This window comes from Aotus nancymaae, unplaced genomic scaffold (assembly GCF_030222135.1).
Source record: "Aotus nancymaae isolate 86718 unplaced genomic scaffold, 86718_ANA_hifiasm-v0.15.2.pri h1tg000041l, whole genome shotgun sequence".
Lineage (NCBI taxonomy): Eukaryota > Metazoa > Chordata > Mammalia > Primates > Aotidae > Aotus > Aotus nancymaae.
The window spans coordinates 40,535,864-40,560,657 of NW_026988455.1; the positions used below are offsets into that span (position 1 = coordinate 40,535,864).

The 24,794-nt window shown below is 40.8% G+C and overlaps 1 protein-coding gene across 1 annotated transcript in view; it reads right to left on the minus strand.

Annotated features, from left to right (window-relative positions):
* TMC1 (transmembrane channel like 1) overlaps nucleotides 1-24,794 on the minus strand; it is a 479,796-nt gene that overhangs the window by 314,840 nt on the left and 140,162 nt on the right. The gene's annotated exons all lie outside the window — the stretch shown is intronic.

Genomic DNA, 24,794 nt, shown 5'->3' on the forward strand with positions numbered 1-24,794 from the left:
TCCTACTGGACAAAGGAACATGCCCAATGGAACCTGATGCTCACCTAGTACAGAACACGCCCTACCTACACCATGCACCTGGTACCCAGGACCCTGGATTCATGCCTAAATGGCATTGAGACTGATTCCAAGGCCTGAATGGACCTCTGGCCCAGCCAGCAACTGTTCTGTGTTTCTGTGAGTGGACCACACTGCATGGTGTGCACAACTCTAGAAACAAGAGTTCCTCACGGGTTGCTTGGTGGACTCATGTGTTGAGCTGACCATATGTGGTCTCCAAGCCTGACCCTCTGCAAGAGAAGGAGCAGGAAAAGAAGCAGGGGGTGGTGCTCTTCTTCACCCTTCATGTTCATTTGTGTCCCCAGCTCACAGATGTTAAGGACATCTATTGGCCTAACTAGACACTTGCTCATTATTCTTGGCTATTTTTTTTTAAGTCACAGGGGTTTTAATTGAGTTAATGTTGTTTTGTCTAGTTTTACTTTGTTTTTAAGCACCAGAGAGGAAAAGAAAAGCTCTTAGAGTGAAAATACCAATTACAAAATGAGTGAATCCTAGAGTTTAATTCCTTTACAAGTTTAATCATTTTACAAGCTTTGATTTTTCCCATGGCAGATGAAGTTTTGGAGATCCAGGCTTACGTGATTAAGTACCATCTGAAAACTTTGAATTCATAGAGTTAATTTAGTGTAAGTCGTATCTGTTGAGAGTTTTTTACTGTGTTCTCCATTGTTCTACACAGTGAGAGGATCAATAAGATAGAATGAATATCCTCAAAGCAAGGCCATTGGATAATTTAAGTTGTACACATGAAGAGAAAAAATAACAGCTGTGCAAGGGAGTATGTTATTTTAAGTGCTAAAGTGAGAGCCCCAGATAAGGCTAACTGCAGTAGGAAATGAACAAATTTCCAAGATCCTCTCCTTCTTTTCTCAGTGCTGTCTGTAAGGTTGGCCACGTCGTGGAGAGTTCGGACACGCCTCCTCCCCTCGCCGGGAGCTCAGACACGCCTTCCTCCCCTCGCCGGGAGCTCGGACATGCCCCCTCCCCTCGCCGGGAGCTCAGACACGCCTCCTTCCATCCGGGTCCCACTCCCCTCCATTTTGTCCCACCCACCTTGGCCACAGCCAATCGGATGCCTCCACTCCCTATAAAACCCCGTGCCTGAGAGGAGTCCGCGCGACTTCTCCGGCCCTTCCTGTCCGGACCGCAGAACCTCATCCGGGAGCCTGAATAAATTCCCTTGCATTGGATTATTTGCGTGCTGGCCTCAGTTTCTCCGTTTCATCTTCGGTGAAAACAGACCTTACACTGTCTTCTTCTAGAGGACACACACACTTACACCCCACACCCCCAACCCCCAAAGCAAGGCCCTGGTTCTTTCAAGGTTCAGGAACAAGCAAGATTAGCGGATGGCACTCTATACAACAATGCTTACTTAATCTGCAGTTAAGGATTTTTTTTTTTTTGGGACAGAGTCTCAGGCTGTCACCCAGGTTGGAGTACAGTGCCACAGACTCGGTTCACTGCAACCTCTACCTCCCAGGTTCAAGCAATTCTCCTGCCTCAGCCTCCCAAGTAGCTGAAATTACAGGTGCAAGGCATCACGCCAGCTAATTTTTGTATTTTTAGTAGAGACAGGGTTTCACCATGTTGGCCAGGCTGGTCTTGAGCTTCTGACCTCAAGGGATCTACCCATGTATGTCTCCCAAATGCTGGGATTACAGGCATGAGCCACCGTGGCCAGCCAAGAATTTTTTTTTTTCATGTGAGCAAGGAGAGAAACACAACAGTTCAAAATGTTTCTCCTTCTTTCAGTGATGACCCATCCACTGAGCTTTGTCATCTATAACAAGCTCTGAGTTTGTCAGTCCCAGATGGTCTTTGATAGGCTGTGTCATCTGTGTTTCTTTCTGGGTGGAATATTGAGGAATAAAATCTCAAAAGGGATTAAATTATTCATACTCTTGTTAAAGTAAGACATTGGTCTCACCCTAAACTTCCCATCACACAAGCCTGAGGCATCTGACTCAGTACTTACAACTGCCCTGAGGTAATGTAGTATCTGGTTCAGTTTTTAGCCAATGAAGTGTGCTGTGGAGGACAAAGAGCAGCAGAGGCAGGAAGCAGTGACAAGGAGTGAGCTGGGAAATTCCAGCTGCCCTCCTGTCCTACTTAGAAGGAATACGTATGACTCATTTTTAAGATGCAAACAGATGCTGACTTGGCTAACAAAATCCTGTGCAAAATTTAACCTCTCTAACACCTTGTTTCCTTTTCTGGAAAGAAAAAACAGATAAGCTATTATATTTGGACACCTGGATATCATTGTTAGGTACTGGTCTAAAAGAATAGGCATACATTTATTTCTTTTGAATGTGTGCTTTCTTACATCCTTGAAGCCAGCCTTCTTACGGACCATATCTATCTACTGAAGACACACTCTACAAGGAAAACCTCCACAACCCAGGCTTGGGCTGTGCACATGTGTGGTGATCTGCTCCTTAGAAATATGTGGAATTTTCAGGTAAGGACAATAATTAGTATATCCTCATGTGTCTGCCACCACATAGCAGTCCAGAGGTCTGGTTTATAATCCTGGCTCTGCACTAAGTGACTATGTAGCCTCAGTTCTCTTACCTGTAAAATCAAGAAGTTGGTCCCTTAACACTTCTCTCCCTTCCCACTCCTTTATTGTTTTATAATTCTAAGACTTAAAAAAAATTGAAAATACATACCTATCTTTTCCATCTACTTATCTACCATAAGAATAAGCACTTATATGGAATACAACATTCTGGGTCTATCATGTTTTCTTTCATTGCCGGGAAAGGAAGGCAGGATGGGGGTAATACTGGGTCAAGGATAAGATATAACATGTATTAGAGTTAACTGTTCCTCACTTAGCTCATCGGGTTGTTATAGGGATCAAATGAGATCACATCCTTAAGAAGTTTATCATGTATTATTTGTCCCTATTAAGTTGTTGTTAGTATTACTAATAACAAAACTGAAGATTTATCTAATAAACATTGGTCAAACACCTTCTACATATCAAGCATTATGCTAGATATTAAAAACACACTGATCCTGTTTTTTCAGGCTCATGGGAAGTCAAAAGAGCTCAGATAAATTGATGACAATATTTACCCTTAAAATTATTTTTTCCTTTCTGAGATGTTTGGGCAGAATAAAGGCACAAATTGCTACATGCTATTTTTTCTCTCTATTTTCAAGAACTATGCATTTTTTAAGTGCCCCAATCTAAACCAGAAGAAAAAACACACATATCTAAGATTCTGCAGAAACTCAACTGATTTCAAAGCCAGGAGAAGAAATAAAAGATGCTACAGTCTATTAACTGTTGGGACCAAGTATAGCTGCAATTATTTAATGGGTTCCCTAGCACTGACGAGTGAAAAATAGATGATGATAACCTCACTGCAAAGGGTAAGAGAAGACTGACCTTGGGCTATGAAAAATGTGTTCTGTAGACTTGTGGCTGCAATTTCAGAGCCCATGAACCCCCTTTATCACTTTATGCTTCAGTAGCAAAGCATTTATGGGCTTTGAGTTCTTTTACTATAATATGCTATTTCAGGCCTCTGTGCATTTTTTTAAATTCTCTGTTCTTAGCCTGGAACAAGTACAGCTGACTCTGAGCAAGTTGGATTTGAACTGCCTGGGTCTACTCATATGCAGATTTCTTTCAATGGAAGTGACACAGAGTGTGTCTGCCTTTCCTGCCTCCCTTCCACCTCCTGCACCTCTTCCACCCCCGCCACCCCTAAGACACCAAGGCCAATCTCTTCTCTCTCTCCCCCTCCTCCTTCAGCCCACTCAAAGTGAAGATGACAAGGATAAAGACCTTTATGATGATCTACTTCCCTTTAATGAACAGTAAATAGAGTTTCTCTTCCTTACAATTTTCTTAGTAACATTTTCTTGTCTCTAGCTTACTTTATTGTAAGAATGCTGTGTATAATACATAAAACATACAAAATATGTGTTAATAAACTGTTTATGTTATCGGTAAAGCATCTAGTCAACAGTAGACTTTTAGGAAAGTTTGAGGGTAGTCAAAAGTTAAGCTCAGATTTTTTTTTTTTTTTTTGAAACGGACTCTTGCTCTGTCGCCCAGGCTGGGGTGCAGAAGCTCAGATTTTTGACTATGCAGGGGTTGGCATCCCTAACCTTTACGTTGTTCAAGGTCAAATATAAGTCCCTATTACTCCTCACTCTTCCTCCCTCCTTCCTTATCTCTTCTTCCTTATCTCTTCTCCTTCATTTTTCCCACAGGCTAACTGCAACTCAGCCCATCTCATTTCCTAATTTTCCACCTCCCTGCATCCCCACCCCCACCAGTCTTTGTGAGACACTCCTTCCTGCACACCTGCCAGCCCTATGGTATCATGGCATGTGTATGAAAAACATCTATCTATTTATCTGTTTCTCCCACTACCCCAGTGGGTTTCAATTGGAGACAATTTTGCTCCTCAGGGAACATTTGGCAAAGCCTGGAGACATTTTTAATTGTCACTTCTAGGAGGGGATTGATACTGGCATCTACTGAGTAGAAGCCAGGGATGCTGCTAAACATCCTACAATGCACAGGACAGCCCCTCACAGAAAAGGATTATTGGGCCCCAAAGGCCAACAGTGCCGAGGTTGAGAAACTACACTAGGCTGAGTTCCTTTAAAGTAGGACCCTATTCAGCCCTGTTCCACCAGCTCCACAGAAGGTGCCCAGTGCTCAGTAGGAAGGAATCCAAACCATTTTAATGTTACATTTGAAATTTTAATTGAAAGAATCTTCCGACAGCTCTATGATATAACTAATAAGCAATCTGAGCACATACCACAATTCAAAGGAAAACCAATATGCAGAGGTAAAGGTGGCTTACACTCAGCAGTCTTTGACACTTCCTCCTATCTAATTCTCTGTATTTCTTCCCTTTCTCCTTTTATCTTATACCTGGACTCACTGTCCCCCTTTACTGTCATGTTTGTTTGAATTCCACTTCAAAATGGGAATTTGAACAGAGTGCAATAAATTGTCCCACATTTGTTTATTTTAGGAATTCATCCCATTTAATTTTAACATTTAAACCCATCAATTACTGGGTGACATGCTGTGCACTGCAAGACAAACAAAGATAAATAAGAAACTGGGACTATCCTAATCGGGGGCGATATCTGTAGCAGTAGAAAAGTAAAGGAAATACAGTTTTATTTCATTAATGTGATCAGGGAATATCTCATAGAGAAGGTGTTTGATTTAGGTCTTTGCAAGTGTTTCATAAAGCCTGTTAACACACCACACATATAGATAATAATGTTGTCTTTCCTTACCTGGCATCTGATTATGAGGGCCACTTTTTAGGACAACGATTCTTAAATTTCAGCAACTCCTGGAGGGCTTCTGAAAGCACAGATTGCTGGGTTCTGCCCTCATAGTTTCTGAGGCAGTAGGTCTTTGGTGGAATCAGAAAACTGGTGTTTCTTTTTTTGTGTTTGAGATAGACTCTCGCTCCGTCGCCCAGGCTGGAGTGCAATGGCGCAATCTCAGCTGAGTGCAATGGCGCAATCTCAGCTCACTGCAACCTCTGCCTCCCAGGTTCAAACTATTTTCCTGCCTCAGCCTCCTGATTAACTGGGATTTCAGGTGCGTGCCATCATGCCCGGCTAATTTTCATGTTTTTGTAGAGATGGGGTTTCACCATGTTTGCCAGGCTCGTCTCAAACTCCTCACCTCAGGTGATCGGCCTGCCTCAGCCTACCAAAGTGCTGGGATTACAGGCGTAACCCACCACACCTGGCCTTTTTTTTTTTTTTTTAATCACAGTTTTCTCTCATCGCCCAGACTGGAGCGCAGTGGTATGATTTCGGCTCACTGCAACCGCCGCCTCCCAGGTTCAGTCAATTCTCCTGCCTCAGTCTCCCAAGTAGCTGGGATTACAGGTGCCCACCAGTACACCTGGCTATTTTTTTTTTTTTTTTTTTGAGATGGAGTCTTGCTCTGTTGCCCATGCTGGAGTGCAGTGGCACAATATTGGCTCACTGTAACCTCTGCCTCCCAGGTTCAAGCAGTTCTCCTGTCTTTGCCTCCTGAATAGCTGGAATTACAGGAACGCGCCACCACACCCAGCTTATTTTTGTATTTTTAGTAGAGACGGGGTTTCATGATGTTGTCCAGGCTGGTCTTGAACTCCTGACCTCAGGTAATCCACCAGCCTTGGCCTCACAAAGTGCTGGGATTACAAGTGTGAACCACCACACTCAGCAGCTAATTTTTGTGTCTTTAGTAGGGATGGGGTTTCACCATATTGGCCAGGCTGGTCTGGAGCTCCTGACCTCAGGAGTCCGGCCTCCCAAAGTGCCAGGATTACAGGCATAAGCCACCATACCCTGCCTAGAAAAACTGGTGTTTCCAACAAGTCCTCTAGTGCTTCTGATGCTACTACAGGTCTTCTGAGGATACTCAGAACCACTGCATCAGGATTATCAGCCTGGTAACTCCTTGCCTAAGAAATACACGCCCTTCATTTGGCTAAAAGAAAGAATTTCTAATATTCATAAAGAAAACACAACTCGTGTATTCTCCAAGCAGGAGAGGAGAATTGTGTTCCAGTCTATTCCTATAACTAACAAAGGGCTCAGTTTTCAAAGGTAAGTTAATTGTCAGACCCACTTTATTGTACCTAGTGTCCTTGGGGAACATAATTATTTACTGGAAATATGTCACAACTAACATAATATTCTTAAAAATTTGTTAAATTAGAAACAAAATATTGTGTTTGCTGGTATGTTAAAACATAAGGGCCTAATATTTAGAATTACGCTTCTCATAGTCATAACATGTATTGAAATGTGTTAACATCTACTTTGATGATTGCTTTGGGGTTACTTGAATCTAATGCTTCTGTTTAATAATTCCTATTTTTTTCCATTCCTTTTTTCCATCAGTCCTTTCTCTTTTCTATGTTGTAGATCCCTGTCATCTTAGAATTCCATTTTGGTCTTCTAGGTTCTTTTTTTTTTTTTTTTTTTTTCTTGAAACAGAGTTTCATTCTTGTTTCCCAGTCCGGAGTGCAATGGCACAATCTTGGCTCACCACAACCTCCACCTCCCAGGGAATCAAGCAATTCTCCTGCCTCAGCCTTCCAAGTAGTTGGGATTTCAGGCATGTGCCACCACACCCAGCTAATTTTGTATTTTTGGTAGAGATGGGGTTTCTCCATGTTGGCCAGGTGGGTGTCCAACTCCTGACTTCAGGTGATCTGCCCACCTCGGCCTCCCAAAGTGCTGAGATTACAGGCGTGAGCCACCGCACCCAACCTGGCCTTCTAAGTTCTTTACTTCTTCCTCCAGCCCCTCATTTTCATGTCTTCTGTGATTTCTCAGAGTTCTCACAGAAAGTTACCATTTTTGTGCATCTTGAAACTTTTAACTTTGATTTGAAGATAAATCCTAAAATATAATTCTTATGAATACATTATACACAATGTTAAATTCAAAATGTGTGACATGTTTCATGCTGTGTGCTACAGATATGCTAAACTTCATTTCAAACAGATTAAATAAAACACATGGAACTACATGTACTTTTTGTGAACAGCCTCTTCATACCTGTTGTTTGTTAATGTCAGCAATTATTAGCTTATGGTGTATTTTTCAAGTGACCACTGAAAATACATGTAGTATGTCTATTGGCAGAGACACTCACACCTACTAATTATTTGAGAAATGTACTCAAACACACAGTAGCGCCTTCAACAGATAGCATAGTATAGTCCTCTCCCACACCAAAGGACAAGAATTAATTTCTTTAGGTATTCTTCACAAAAGAATGCAATAAAAGAGCAGGAAACCGGGACTTGATTAAAGAAATATTTCTACTGGGAGCTAATAATGAGTGACTCTAAGAAATCTCTCACAGGCATTTTTATTTTTGGCTTTTGTTGTTGTTGTTTGATTTTCATTTGTTTTTACTTTTACTTTTTCTTTTTTTTTTTTTTTTGAGACAGAGCCTGTCACCCAGGCTGTGCATTGGCAGAGTCGCAGGTCACTGCAGCCTTTGCCTCTCAGGTTCAAGTGATTCTCCTGCCTCAGCCTCCTGAGTAGCTGGGATTATAGGCACCCTCCATCATGCCCAGCTAATTTTTGTATTTTTGTAGAGACGGGGTTTCACCTTGTTGGCCAGGCTGGTCTAGAACTCCTGACCTCAGGTGATCCACCCACCTTGGCCTCCCAATTGTTTTTTATTTTTTAATTTAATTTTCTTTTTGTTGGGGGACAGGGTCTCAGTCTGTCACCCAGATTAGAGTGCAGTGGTGTGATCTGGGCTCACTGCAACCTCTGCCTCCCAGGTTCAACTGATTCTCCTGCCTCAGCCTCGCGAGTAGCTGGGATTACAGGTGCATGCCACTACCGCCTGGCTAATTTTTGTATTTTTGGTAGAGACAGGGTTTCACCATGTTGACCAGGATGATCTTAAATTCCTGACCTCAAGTTAATCCATCTGCCTCGGCTTCCCAAAGTGCTGGGATTACAGGCACGAGCCACCTCACCTGGTCTATTTTTTATTTTTGCCAACACTAAAACAAAGGCAGACCATGAAATTGTCAGTGACATTTGGCATCTTAGATTAGTAAGACTGAAGACTACCAAATCCATTTCCTGTTTTCATTTCTTGCTTAATAAGAACTTTTCAAAAGACCACTTCCCCTAAGTTACAATAAGAAAATTAGAAATTAATTTGCTTTATTGCAAATGGCTTGCATGCTGAGGCATTGTTTAAATGTGTCTGGTCCTTTCTGATTTTTATAACTTAGAGCTCTAAGTCCTGTCATTTCTGCTTACACCATGGTTTTAGGGACACAGGAATTTAAAAGTGAATGTATGAAAGGTTCTCTGGAATGCCGGCCTTCTTTGCACAACAGAGGAGCTATTTTTCAAACCTTTTCTGTAGTATACATGTTAATATATCTTGGGATCTTTCCAGAAATTATTCTGGCTAAAGGACATCCAAAGCACATCTGAGTTCTCATTTTAATAAAGAAAAAACTGTAATACCAAGGCCGTAGTTGCTTCCTCAGCTCTCTTTTCCTCTTCCAATGTTTTACTGCAAAAACCTCCTTGCTTATTCATATTTATATATCAATCATAACATCTATCTGGTGATAACCATGTGCTAAGTTTCGTAAGCATTACTACATTTATTTATTTATTTATTTAGAGATGGAGTCTCGCTCTGTTGCCCAGGCTGAAGTGCAGTGCTGTGATCTCAGCTCACTGCAACCTCCACCTCCTGGGTTCAAGTGATTCTCCTGTTTCAGCCTCCTGAGTAGCTGGGACTACAGGCACATGCCACCATGCCCAGCTAAGTTTTGTATTTTTAGTAGCGATGGGGTTTCACCATGTTGGTCAGGCTGGTCTCGAACTCCTGACCTCATGATCTGCCCACCTTGGCCTTCCAAAGTGCTGGGATAACAGGTGTGAGCCACTGTGCCTGGCCTATGCATTATGTCATTTAAAACTTAAAACCACCTTATGAGATAGTTATTAGTGTCATCCTCGTTTTATGGATGAGGAAATGGGGGTTAGTAGAAGTTTAGTACCTTGCCCAAGGTCACACAGTTAATGAGTGATCAGGAGAGGATTGGAACCCACTTTTGACACCTGAGCCAGAGCTCTTAGGCACCAAGCTGGGCCACCATTCACCTTTTCTTACATCCCTTTTCCTAACTCCCACTTCTTTTTTTCTAAGTGTTCTCAATAAAAGTGATGTGCAATTTGCTGATATGGAATTGGAATTCTGTATCCTATGCTTTGTTAAAAGATGGCACAGAGACAAAAGGATAAAAAGAAAGAGAGGATAAGAAAAACATGAGCTCTGCCCTGAAATAATGGAACACTCTGGACACACATATTAAGCAACTGAAACCTACACATCAGAACAATAAAACCAGTGTCATAGGTGCTAGGTAAATGTCTGTGGAACGGATTGTGAGACCCAGTGAGATCTAGAAGCATTAAGGGGGTCTAGTTATGGATATGAATAACATTTGTAAAGAGTCTGTTAAGAAAATATGAATTTCGGCTGGGCGTGGTGAGTCATGCCTGAAATCCCAGCACTTTGGGAGGCCAAGGCGGGTGGATTACCTGAGGTCGGGAGTTCAAAACCAGCCTGACCAACATGGAGAAACCCTGTCTGTACTAAAAATACAAAAATTTAGCCGGGCATGGTGACACATGCCTGTAATCCCAGCTACTCGGGAGGCTAAAGCAGGAGAATTGCTTGGATCTGGAAGGCTGAGGTTGTGGTGAGCCCAGATTGCGCCATCTCACTCCAGCCTGGGCAACAAGAGCAAAACTCCATCTCAAACAAAAAGAAAAGAAAAGAAAATATGGATTTCTTCTTTACACTAGTAAACAGCAGTAACTCTCCACATTACTTCTCCATCATCCAAAAGTTTCAAAGGTCACACAAAAAATTGTATTAAATAAAAGCATCCAGCTTAAGAAACCAATTTATTACAGTGAGAACTGTCGTAATTTAACTAAATGTTTACTGAATGTGCACTATAAGTAGGCACTGCACAACAGATATTTTGAAGCCTGAATTTTTTCACAATATTGGCAGAAATTCCAAAATAACTATTCAAACTATAGTCAGTATAAAAACGATAATCCATGAAAACACATTTCATAAGCTTATTTCTCTCTTAATCAGAAACATTTTGAAATAGGGTAAGACTTTGTGATTTTAGGCTAATTTACTTCAAGTACCCATTTATTTCTGCTATTTGGTGTTTTAAATTTAAAGCAAGCTATGTCTTCTTCAAAAACATAGTCTTTAACATTGTTTTCTGCATTTAGTATGTTTAAAAGTATATGAAAAACCAAAATGGGCTGTGGATTCCCACATGTCATGGTTAACTCATTCAAACCTAGAATCTTCTTCCTACAGTGGAAAACTCTAAAACTCTCTCCTTTTAAATAATCTTCACTATATTTGAAACTTTAAAGAGATCACATTTTATCATCATAAATACTGAAGCACTTGATTCTACTGACAAGCCATTTTCCACGACGTTTATTAATAAAATGATCTTAAAAACAGAGAACCTAGGCCAGGCAGGGTGGCTCACACTTGTAATTCCAGCACTTTGTGAGGCTGAGGTGGGCAGATCACTTGAGGTCAGGAGTCTGAGACCAGCCTGGCCAACATGGTGAAACCCTGCCTCTACTAAAAATACAAAAATACAAAAATTAGCCAGGCGTGCTGGTGTGCACCTGTAATCCCAGCTACTTGGGAGGCTGAGGGAGGAGCAGCCTTTACTTTTTTAAGTAAAGAGCTACATATTTAGAGTAATGAAAAAAAAAAAAAAGATAGCACTACCAGGCATATGCAAATATGCATATAGAAAGGGTTCCACAAAGAAATGGGACAGAGGTAGGAAGAGAAGGTCATCTGTATGGATGCCTGGTAGTGCTATCTTTTTTTTTTTTTTCATTACTCTAAATATGTTGCTCTTTACTTAAAACATCTCAATGGTTTCTCATCACCTGCAAGATAAAATTCAACCCCTTACCATAGGTCTCAATGACTTCAATGGAATTCACCTTTCCAACTTCATTTCCCAGTATTCTCCAAAATACTCCTTGAATTTTTGTCATACTAGCTTTTAAGTATGTAATGGTTCTCCTAATACACCATGGGAAAAACTGCAAGGACTTTCATCCAGCAAATAAAAATCTGGTTTATGCTTCCTTGTTGTTTTTTGTTTTTTGAGGGTTTTTCTGTTTGTTTGTTTGTTTTGTTTTTGTTTTTGAGACAGAGTCTCGCTCTGTCGCCCAGGCTGGAGTGCTGTGGCATTCACTGCAATCTCTGTCTCCTGGGTTCAAGTGATTCTCCTGCCTCAGCCTCCTGAGTAGCTGGGATTACAGGTGCCTGCCACCACACCCAGCTAATTTTTACATTTTTAGTAGAGATCCGGTTTCACCATGTTGGCCAGGATGGTCTGGAACTCCTGACCTCAGGTGATCCTCCTGCCTTGGCCTCCCAAAGTTCTGGGATTACAGGTGTTGAGCCACTGTACCCAGCCCTGAACATAGTTTTCTTCATGTCTGGTATATAGATGAAGGAGCCTTCTGTGAAGACATCTCGAACCACTTTACCAAAAGCTGTTACACTCTTTCTTCTGTGTCAGACAATATTGCTTTTACACTATTTATTGCACTTATTACCCATTTATTCCCTTTTCAGTTGGAGAGTTCATCATGCCAGAGTCAGTGACTTAGTTATCTTTGTATCTCAGGCTCTAGCACAGTTTGAGACATATCGTAAAAGTTTGATAAACGTTACCTGTTGTATTGATGTTGTTGAATTTGATGTAGACATAAAATGTACATTTGAAAATCATCTCTGTATCTCAATAGTTGTCATTTTTATTTTTAAAATGATCTCCCTACAATATCTAAATATCTTTTCCCTCCATTCCACTTTCTCTCATATCAAATCTTTTTGCTTTTCTATTGGGTATACTCAACTGGCTTCATTGTACAGCATTATAACCACTAGCAAAAGAACACAATCTGTGGAAACAGTTAAGCTCACCTTTTTTTTTTTTTTTGAGACTGAGTTTCACCTTATTGCCAGGGCTGGAGTGCAGTGGCATTATTCTTGACTCACTACAACCTCTGTCTCCCAGGTTCAAGCAATTCTTATGCCTCAACCTCTTGAGTAGCTGGGATTACAGGTGCCTGCTACCATGCTCGGCTAATTTTTGTATTTTTAGTAGTGACAGGGTTTCACCATGTTGGCTGGGCTGATCTCAAACTCCTGACCTGAAATGATCCACCTGCCTCGGCCTTCCAAAGTGCTGGTATTATAGGCATGAGCCACCACAGCTTTACAAAATTTTAAAATTAGTAAATATATGTGTACATGTATGTTTGAATACAACTATTATTGCATAACTTGAAATGAAGGTGTGAGCTAAAGTTATATTTCGGTGATCATGAATCAAAATCTGTCTCATAAAGGTTATCACAAAATTACCAATAAAATGATGATGAATATTCACCCAAATGTCTATTAACTTCATTAGTTTGTGGATACAAATAATGTCAATTTTTCAGTTAAATTTGGACTTGTGGCTGGGCACAGTGGCTTACGCCTATAATCCCAGCACTTTGGGAGGCCAAGGCAGGCACATCACCTGAAGTCAGGAGTTCGAGAGATGCTGAAACACCATCTCTACTAAAAATACAGAAAAAATTAGCCAGCCATGGTGGCACATACCAGTAGTCCCAGCTACTCAGGAGGCTGAGGAAAGAGAATTGCTTGAACCAGGAAGGCGGAGGTTGCAGTGAGCCGAGATGGTGACACTGCACTTCACCCTGGGTGACAGAGTGAGATTCCATCTCAAAAAAAATATTTTTTTTAATAAAAATAAATTTGGACTTGCTCTCGAAGGATTCCAGGTCCTTTCAAACTGTTTCTTCTTCCCTGAGTTGCCCAGTATGGCAGAATCACTAAGGAATGTCTTACAAACCGTTCTGGTCATCACACACTGGCACCTACGTTGGTGCTGCTGTTAACAGTGCCAGAACTATGCAGACCATGCTCCTACCTAGGTTTTGTTTGTATTTTGTTTTATTTTTGCTTGTTTTATTTTGATTTTGCCCTCCCAAGATTGTTTCCAGCCAATAATGCTCACAGAGAGAGACAAGTGAAATAATCTGCTCTGTGTGTTATGCTCTCCTTGGGGATTCTCAGAAACCATGGGCAGCAGTGGGAAGAATGCAAAAAACAACATCAGGGGCCTGGGACTTAGGGTTGCAAAGACAGTGAAAAACACATTTTTTTCTTTCTCTTTCAGGTGATATACAGAGTGAATTTATCAGGGCTGATTTCAAGTATTAGCTGCCACGCTTTAATATTTCTTTCCTTTGGCCTGTACTGGAGTCTGACTTGTACAGCAGCACATTGTCTTCACTGTGAATTCTGTTACCAGGTACTCCCTCCAAGACTTCACAAAACTGGTCAGCTTGTGGCCGGACTCAGGGGCGCACGCCTGTAATGCCAGCACTTTGGGAGGCCAAGGCAGGCAGATCATGAGGTCAAGAGATCCAGACCATCCTGGCCAACATGGTGAAACCCTCCCTCTACTAAAAATACAAAAATTAGCTGGGTGTGGTGGCGTGCGCCTGTAGTCCCAGCTACTTGGGAGGCTGAGGCAGAAGGATTGCTTGAACTCGGGAGGCAGAGGTTGCAGTGAGCTGAGATGGCACCACTGCACTCTAGCCTGGTGACAGAGCAAGACGCCATCTCAAAAAAACAACAACAAAAATTGGTTAACTTGCGCTCCCACCTCCAAAACATACACACCCCAGCCCTAAATCCACCAGACATACCTGTGTACATCTGAACCCCAATTCTGAGCTACCCTTAAGTTGTTCATTTTTTTCTTTCAGGAAGTTTCTCAATATCCTCTTAAGATGAGTAATTACAAAGATATACTTCTAAGGAAGTGGAGTGTCATCTAACTCTATGCCACCAAACTATCCAAAATTCAGCCTTAAATCAGAGGTGACTCCCTTCACAATAGCAATTACCATTGTAAGAAATATTTTAATTATTAGCATTTGTAGCTTTGATAAGATTATTCCCATTAAGAAGACCAGAATTTGAATTAGACATTCACTGGAGAATTAAATGATGAGAAAGTCATGAAACCATATGCATTTGGTTTCCTCTATCTTGTGAAACATAACTCTTCTTTTCTTTTGACATTGGCAAATATTATTGTTATAGTTGTTACAGGAACCTCTTTTTCATGGATGGCTCTGGTTTGAGCAGTTTTCCTACTGTGCCACATGTAAATATTAGCTGTGATGTAACCTACTTTAAGCTGAGGTTGTCAATTCAAGAGCTAATTTTAATCCTGGTTATGTCAATGAGATTTCATTGTAGATAAACATAGTCTGCTGAACTTTTATAAGTCAACAGAGTGAAAATAGTAAAGTGTATGCAGTTACCAAATTAGAATTTTTTTATTTTTATTTAATTTATTTATGGGTTTTGTTTTTTGGTTTGGGTTTTCTTTTTTTTTTTTCTTTTTTTTTTTTTTTTGAGACAGTGTCTTGCTCTGTTACCCAGGCTGGAGTGCAGCAGCATGATTTTGGCTCACTGCAGCCTCCGCCTCCTAAATTCAAGCAATTTTCATGCCTCAGCCTCCCGAATAGCTGGGATTACAGGCATATGACACCAGGCCCAGCACTTTTTTTTTTCTGGTATTTTTAGTAGAGATGGAGTTTTGCCATGATGGCCAGGCTGGTCTCAAACCTCTGGCCTCAAGTGATATGCCCGCCTTGGCCTCCCAAAGTGCTGGAATCATAGGCATGAGCCACCACATCCAGCCAGAAAGAGGTTTTTTTTTTAATTATCTGGCCTGCTTTGAATTATCTGGTCTTGCAATGTTATAATAGCCTCTATTTGTACAAAGTATTGGGATAAAATTCAGATATTTCAGATGACCAAATGGAAAAAAGCACTAAAGCAATTTTCTAGCAAATGTATCTGAAATGTTATTCATTATACAGTTTGGGTATCCACAGTGATTGAATTTACTAAACCATTTATTTTGTGTGCTTATGCTTTGACATTATGGGTCAGATTAAAATGACACACAAGAGCAATAGAAGCAATTGAGCCATTTGCTCAAAGTACATGTGTCTTTATCTTTCTGCTCTAAATGCCTCCAAACATTACAGTTGTTGGGGCTACAGCCAGTTGAGGGATTTTTTGTTTGTTTGTTTAAGTTAAAGAACAAGGTAGAGCAAGTATTCACCCATCGTCCTGAGAGAAGAGCATAGGCCTTTGGCTTTTTTCCAGGAGATAAGTAAATCTGCCCATATCCTGATAATTAGAGGCTTTCCCTGGGATGGAGGTGGCCCAATCTGCATAAATATCCCAGTCCCCAAACTCTGGACAATATTCAAAGTGAAAAATTCTAATCATGGAAAATAAAGCACAAAATTGGCAGTGTCTTTGCAGACTGGTGATACAGGGCTACCACCCAGGTTTAAATGTTTATGCCAGAGGGCTTATATGAGCAGATGATTATGTTGGAAGTTCACCCAACTTAGGCACCTTAGCATAGTAGTTGGACTTGACAGCACAAAAGTGAACACTAAACTTGGCTCAGTGGCTCAAGCCTGTAATCCCAACACTTTGGGAGGCAGAGGTGGACGGATCACCTGAGGTCAGGAGTTCAAGACCAGCCTGGCCAACATGGCGAAACCTCATCTCTGCTAAAATTTAAAACATTAGCCAGGCATGGTGGCACACACCTGTGGTCCCAGTTACTTGGGAGGCTGAGGCAGGAGAATCACTTGAACTCAAGGGCAGGCAGAGGTTGCAGTGAGTTGAGATCGCACCACTGCCTCCAGCCTGGGCAACAGAGTGAAACGAGAAAGAGAGAAAGAGAGAAAAAGAGAGAGAGAGAGAGAAAGAAACTAAATGTTTGTGATGTTGGACTTTTTCTTGTCAGATAAATAAAATCCAGCCACTGACTAATTAAGTGGAAAATCTGAGCACTGAGACAGGACACAGAAAAACAAATATAATTTATCCAGTGACTTTGCCTTAATGAGACCAGAAAATGTTATGGGGGTGAATTTGCTTCAGACTGAAATGTTTGAAGAGCATGAACCACCAAATACACAGACTCAACCCATGTAAGAATCCACAAGTACGCACACATACATATTCCTCAAAAACATCAGGCGTTAAATGTCTAGGGTTTTTATAAAACATATCAGTTCTTAAAATGGCTCCACAGAAATGACAAATCTGAAATTCTAACTAGTGGCTAAGCCCTCTATTTTATGACTCAGACTTTCTGTTCTTGTCAGAGGAGTGGAAGGAGAGCAATACCTCTTAGTTTAGTTTCTCTCCAAACCTACTTATCAGCTAAGATTACAGTGAAGGTCGCAATTATAAAATGGTTGAATTCTCTCTATTTTAGTCAGTGGAAGATATGCTTTAATTGTTTTATTTAATTTCCTTTTCAGGGACAAGCCATCAATGCATTTCTTATTTTTTTAGAGCTTATTTTAAAAATCTACCTGGATTATTCAGTGTCTTTTCTTGCTTTGGGGATAATTTGGGAAAATCTATTGCAAGCAGATCATGAAGAGGATAAAAAAAATGCAGTCAGTTTGTTCCAAGTCTTTCAGTTCACTGCATTTTATTGTGTTATAAATTTCATATATTCAACTGGACCCTCTAGCTCCACTGTCCCACCTCCCTCCCACACCCATCTGAAAGATAAAAATATGTGAATGCTGTCTTTGTCTACTCAGACTTTTACAGAGTAACAGTAATAGCTTTGAAAATCTTCCATTATAATTAATCTAACCTGTGACATCATTTAACTGTAGTGATTCACATTTGTGTACTACTTCAGAGATTACAATATTCTCTTATTTGAGACTTGCACAACCCAATGAGAAAGATAAAGAAGGAATTGCTACTATTCCTGTTAGACAATGGAGAAAATTGTGCCTCACAGGGCCAGATGATGCCTACAATCAGCTAGTAAGTGGAGGGGCTGGTTTGCCTATTTTGACTATACTACTTTGCCTCTTTCCAACCAGTTCTTTTGTGACTTTCCATCTAGCATGTTTTCAACATATTCAGCACTTATGTTTCTCTCATGAAACATACATTGGATAACAATAGCAAAATAGAAGAGAAAATTTAGAGAATTATCTTTTTTTTTTTTTTTTTCCAGACTGAGTTTGGCTCTTGTTGCACGAGTTGGAGTGCAATGGCACAATCTCGGCTCACTGCAACCTCCACCTCCCAGATTCAAATGATTCTCCTGCCTCAGCCTCCCATATAGCTGGGACTACAGGCATGCGCCACCATGCCCAGCTAATTTTTTGTATTTTTGGTAGAGACGAGGTTTGTCCATGTTGCTCAGGCTGGTCTCAAGGTCCCTACCTCAGGTGATCCACTCACCTTGGCCTCCCAAAGTGCTGGGATTACAGGCATGAGCCACCACGGCCGGCTGAGAATTCTCTAGATAGGTTGCCTGTTGCCCTGGATAGAAGTACCCATTTAAATCTGTATAAAAACTGCACATAAGACCTTACATAAAATATCATACATATCTCACAACTAAAATTTAAGTATCAATTAATACTCAAAGCAGGAAAAGTTAGCAGCCCAAGAAATTGTTCTTGGATTCTATGCTTCAGACCTGTCAGAGTTGAGATAAAAACTCTTAACTTTATTGATGGTACTAGTGCTTACTTGGTAATTCCACAAATATTTTCAGATTTCATATGTTTTTGCATTTCATGAACTTTTAAAGCCTATGCCCAGTTCTTATTTGCCTTTCTGTCATTGCAGATAAGCTCAGTGCCTTGAGCATAATAAAAATTCGGTAAATATTTTATTTGTTGTTAAGCACCTGACAGATACCTGTAAGGCACCATAGTTTATAATTTAAGCTGACTAGTCAATATGGATCTCAACAGGACTCTGAACAAAATTCCACTGTTGATCCTAATTTGTACATAGACACAATTATTCTTTGGTAGATTCACATAATAAGAGTTAGGTTTGCAATTCAAATCTACCTGAATCATTCAGTGTCTTTTCTTGCTTTAGAGATAATTTGGGAAAATCTATTACAATTCTATTTCTAACCAAAGCATTAAACTGAGTCTTTAACTTATCAATCACTATAACTTGATAATGAACCTCTTTCTCTCTCTCTCTCTGTGTGTGTGTGTGTGTGTGTGTGTGTGTGTGTGTGTGTGTGTGTGTGTATAAGGGTGGAGAAAACTAGAAATAAGCATGTATGCTTTTCTGCGTTATTTGCTAGCATGGCATGCCCTTCCTTCATTATTTTTCTACAAAACAATTCTCAATCAAATATGTTTGCTTTAATTTAAGATTAAAAAATAAAAAGACTACATTATATATTTAAATATTTATAATATATTACATATAAAATATATTTAACATATATTTATATATTACATAATATATCTTAAGTATATATACATATATGTGTGTGTATGTGTATATATATGCATATATTCTATTTTGGAAAGTAAAAAAATATATATTAAAAAGTAGAAAATATAAAATATATAAAATATATATAAAAGTAGAAAATATACACTACATATAAAATATATTTAACATATATTTATATATCACATAATATATTTTAAGTACACATACGTATGCATGTGTGTGTGTGTGTATATATATTCTATTTGGAAAGTAGAAAATATGCATATATTTTCCAAAAGAAATCTTAAAAGGGCCTATTTTGGGAATCTATTTATTACTATGTATTTTTATCTCAAGGCCTATAAACATGTATAGACAATGTCTGTAAATCTAAAAGAGACCAAGTATTATCCCTCAGAAAACACTATAGCAATTAAGATTTTTTTCCACCTAAAGCATCAGGAATCAGCCCTAGCTAAGCAAAAGGGGTTTTGTTGGCCGGGCGCAGTGGCTCACGTCTGTAATCCCAGCACTTTGGGAGGCTGAGGTGGGTGGACCACCTGAGGTCAGCAGTTTCACAGCAGCCTGGCCAACATGGCAAAACCCCATCTCTGCTAAAAATCCAAAAATTATCTTGGCATGGTGGCTTGCACCTGTAATCCCAGATACTCAGGAGGCTAAGACAGGAGAATCACTTGAACTAGGGAGACAGAGGCTGCAGTGAACTGAAAAAGTGCCCTTGCACTCCAGCCTGGGTGACAAGAGCTAAACTCCATCTCAAAAAAAAGTGTGAGGATTTTGTTATGAAGATGTCAGATAGTATACAGAACCTACAGGCAGGATAGAGAACTAAACTGAGAACCAAAATAAGGCAGAATTGAAGGCCATTAGAGTTACTTGACCTTCTTTTCGGGCTGCTGCTACTGGAATAAATGACCATCAAACATTACCACTGTTGTTTTGTCCACAAGTCACTTCACTCGATATTCAGAGAAAGAGAACAAAACTGGCTTAGCGTTGGCCACATGTTCACACCTTAAATTTGGGATTGAGGAAATTATGCAGCATCAACCAAATGATATGAGATTGAGGGATGGGTGGAATCCCAAATCGAAGGATCACCCATCCCCTTGTGCTGCCCCCACAGATTTTTTCCATGCATATGCCCCCATATAACACAATGGAACTCCTTCACTGAATGCTCACTCACCACCTCCTCAAAAGAAGATCAGCTAAACTGCTATTACTTCACGCACTTTTTTTCCAAGTACAGGATCTCTTGTGAGACATCAATTTCCCTTCTAGGTTCATCATGATTCTACCTTAATGTATAGTAAGTTATGGATAAACTGAGTATGGGTTGAATTTTGTCTCCTCAAAATTCATATACTGAAGTTCTAACCCCTAGTAATTCAGAACGTGACCTTATTTGGTGACAGGTCTTTACAGAGGTAATCTAGTTAAAGTGAGGTCACTAGGGTGGGCCCTAATCCAGTATCACTGGTATCCTTATAAAAGGGGGAAGTTTGGGCTCAAAGACACACACAGAGAGAAGTAAGACAATGTGAAGAATCACAGGGAGAAATGACCATCTACAAGAGGCCTGTGACAGATTTTTTTCATCACAGTCCTCAGAAGAAGCCAACCCTCCAATACCTTGATTTTGAGTTTCTACCCTCCAGAAATGTGAGGACACTAAATTTCTGTTGTTTAAGCCACCTTATTTATGGTACTTTGTTATGACAACCCTAGAAAACTAATGTATCATCATAACACTCTTCACATAATAATGGGGTGATCATTACAATTATAAATATACATTTATCAAGAAATATAAGGCCAGGCGTGGTGGCTCATGCCTGCAATCACAGCACTTTGGGAGCCCAAGGCGGGTGGCTCACTTGAGCTCAGGAGTTTGAAACCAGCAAGTAGCATGGCAAAACCCCATCTCTACAAAAAATATATATAAAAAAATTAGCTGGCCATGGTGGCAAGCACCTGTAGTCCCAGCTACTTGGGAGGCTAAGATGAAAGGATAGCTTGAACACAAGACATGGAGGTTGTACTGAACCAAGATGGGGCCACTGCACTCCAGCCTGTGCAAGAGCCAGACTGTGTCTCGAAAAAAAATAAAAGAAAAAGAAACATACAGCTGTATGATACAGCAAGGGAGGTGAATAAAGCAGAAGTTATCCTTCGTATTCATTAACCTATACTTTTAGGGGATACTTCAGGGGCACATTTTCCTCAGAATGTATTAATTTCCTACAGATTTCAGGTATAGCAGTGAAAGAGAGAGAGAGTTGGCAGTACTTCTGCAAATATTTTATGGGACTCAGTCTCTCTGAGTTCAAACTCATAAAAATATCAATGTCTTCTGATGTTACTTCCTGGGCTGGAGAGATTCCTAATATGAGAAAAAAAAATTCTTTTTTTGAGATGAAGTCTCACTCTGTTGCCCAGGCTGGTGTGCAGTGGCACAATCTCAGCTCACTGCAACTTCCCCCTCCCAGGTTCAAGCAATTTTCCTGCCTCGGCCTCCCAAGCAGCTGGGACTACAGGCATGTGCCACCACGCCCAGCTAATTTTTGTATTTTTTGTAGAGATGGGGTTTCACCATTTTGGCCAGGTTGGTCTCAAACTCCTGACCTTGTGATCTGCCTGCCTCAGCCTCCCAAAATGCTGGGATTACAGGCATAAGGCACCACACCCAGCCATGAGAAAAATCTTGAGCACTCAAAACTAAATACAATTCCTAGATTTTTAAGATTTCCTCATTTATACTTAGATCCAATTTATAGTCAACAAACATTTAAGAAACACTAATTACTGACATGCCCTGTGCTTGAAACTAGAGGATACAGTAATATCATTTCTACTTTCAAAGAATGCAGTCCAGAGTAGGAAATAAACAAGTAAACAAATGACTTTAATATAATACGTCCAGGTTATGACGAGGATAAGCAGAGTTTTATGGGGACCCAGTGAAAAGGCAAGTTGGTAGAATTGATAAGCTTAACAGACTCACTGATAAAGCCAGAAGCAGGATTGATTTCTGACCATATGCAGCATCGAAGGAGAGTGCCTACAACTCAAAACCCAAAATCACTATACAAGCAAAAACAAAACACGCCAGCAAGACAAATGCTAGGTATCTTTCATTCAGTAAGCACCCAGGGAATAGAACCAAGTTTATTAATGTTAAGCTATTTGATTAATCATACATCAACTCAGTAATGCCAGTTTATTCAATATCACTTTAAAACATGTCCAGAGAGACCCGGCATGGTGGCTCATGCCTGTGATCCCAGCACTTTGGGAGGCCAAGGCGGCAGATCACGAGGTCAAGAGATCGAGACCATCCTGGCCAACATGGTGAAACTCTGTCTCTACTAAAAATACAAACATTAGCTGGGCATGGTGGCATGCACCTTGTAGTACCAGCTATTCAGGAGGCTGAGGCAGGAGAATCACTTGAACCCGGGAGGTGGAGGTTGCAGTGAGCCGAGATCGTGCCTTTGCACTCCAGCCTGGGTGACAGAGCAAGACTCCGTCTCTAAAACAAACAAACAAAAAGAAAACATGTCCAGAGAGGGTTTGCAGAGGTGCTGGCAAGGAGGTGCTGTGGCAGCGGGAGGTGAGGGGGACATTTCAGCACACAGCTGTTCCTCATTCGAAGGTCTACTTCTCCACCCTTTTGTTTTTTTCTGTACGTAAAAGATGGAGCTCTTGTCACCCTCTGATTTCCTCACAGGTACACATCGCCCTGCTGAGGTTTTGAGGTGCTACATCAAATCTCGGGTTCCCTCTTTGACTTTTTGCTCCAGTCATGGATTAGCCCATACCCACATGATTCAGGCTACTCCACCTCTTCCTTGATCACTCACACACCAGGATCACAAGATGAAAGAGTGCTGCCCAGCTTCTCCCATCTCACCCTTTTCCCCACTCCTGCACACAGGCCCCCACAAGGCCACCTCGGGACATCTGATCCCAGCTGATGCCAAGTGGCCACAGATCATGTGTAACTGGGCATTTTACTCACAATCTCACACTTGAGAAATATGTCAATTTACCAAATACTTCTATGTGCATAGGAACATAACAACAAGTTGGTGTCTACCATGGTATTTCAAAGGAAGAACACTGGGCTCTAGGCAACCTCCTATGTGGAGAACCCAAGGGCAGAAAAGAGGTCTAGGCATATTTGTCAAATACAAACTATGTTCCCAGAGCCTTCTATTTATTCATTCATGGACTTAGCAAGCATATTCTCAAAACCTCGGGTACATATTTGATGCTAATTTATTATCTCTAAGTTCCAAGAAAAAACACAAGTTGCTTCAGAGAGAGGGATTAAATAACTATCAGTAATAACTGCAGGCTTAATTACATAATTTCTATAAACTTTCATGCAAAATCAGAGCTCAATTTTCAAGTAAATATTATTTATCACACTGATGATTGGCATTAGAGAAACAATCACTCAGAGAAGTAGGGAAACTGGCTCTCCTCTCCGACTCATGGGTTCAAACTGAATTTATGTTTACCAAGGTATTGACAAAAGTGAGGAATGAAATATTTAATCTTTTTTTTTTTTTTGAGACAGAGTCCTGCTCTGTCGCCCAGACTCACTGCAACCTTCACCTCCTGTGTTCAAGCGATTCTCCCGCCTCAGCCTCCCAAGTAGCTAGGACTACAGGCACATACCACCACACCTGACTAATGGAGTTTCACCCTGTTAGCCAGAATGGTCTTGATCTCCTGAACTTGTGATCCCTGCTGCAGCCTCCCATAGTGCTGGAATTACAGGCATGAGCCACCATGCCTGGCAATATTTAATATTTTTAATGGAAGTTTCTGCTCAGGTTTTAGGATACATACACATGGTGGTACACATGCTGTGTACGGAGTGAAGCAAACAAAAGAACTATTCCATCTGGATAAATTAAGATGGGATAGGCCAGGTACAGTGGCTCATGCCTATAATCCCAGAACTTTGGGAGGCCAAGGCCAGCAGATCACTTGAGGTCAAGAGTTCAAGACCAAGCTGGCCAACATGGTTTAACCATGTCTCTACTAAAACTATAAAAATTAGCTGGGCCTAGTGGTATGCACCTGTGGTCCCAGCTACTCAGGAGGTTGAGGCATGAGAATTGCTTGAACCCAGGAGGCAGAGGTTGCAGTGAGCTGAGGTAGAGATCGCGCCACTGCACTCCAGCCTGGGTAACAGCGTGAGACTCCATCTCAAAAAAAAAAAAAGAAGGGATAGGCAGGTGCTAGTAGCCTAAGAAGACTATATCCCTATAATGACGAGAGGGTAAACACAGCGGATAAGGCCTGATTCATAACATGAAGTCTGACCAAAACTAAAAGGACTCACCTCACCTTTATATCAGCAAAGCAAAAGCCGCAGCCATAACAGGTGCAATGGGTACTTCCCAATCACTTGTCCCAGTTTTCCCTGTCTGGAGAAAAAATCAACCTCTTGGTTTTTTGTTTTTTGTTTTTGTTTTTTTTTTGAGACGGAGTTTTGCTCTTGTTACCCAGGCTGAAGTGCAAGGGCACGATCTCAGCTCACTGCAACCTCCGCCTCCTGGGTTTAAGCAATTCTCCTGCCTCAGCCTCCCGAGTAGCTGGGGCTACAGGCACGTGCCACCATGCCCAGCTAATTTTTGTATTTTTAGTAGAGACTGGGTTTCACCTTGTTGACCACGATGGTCTCGATCTCTTGACCTCGTGATCCACC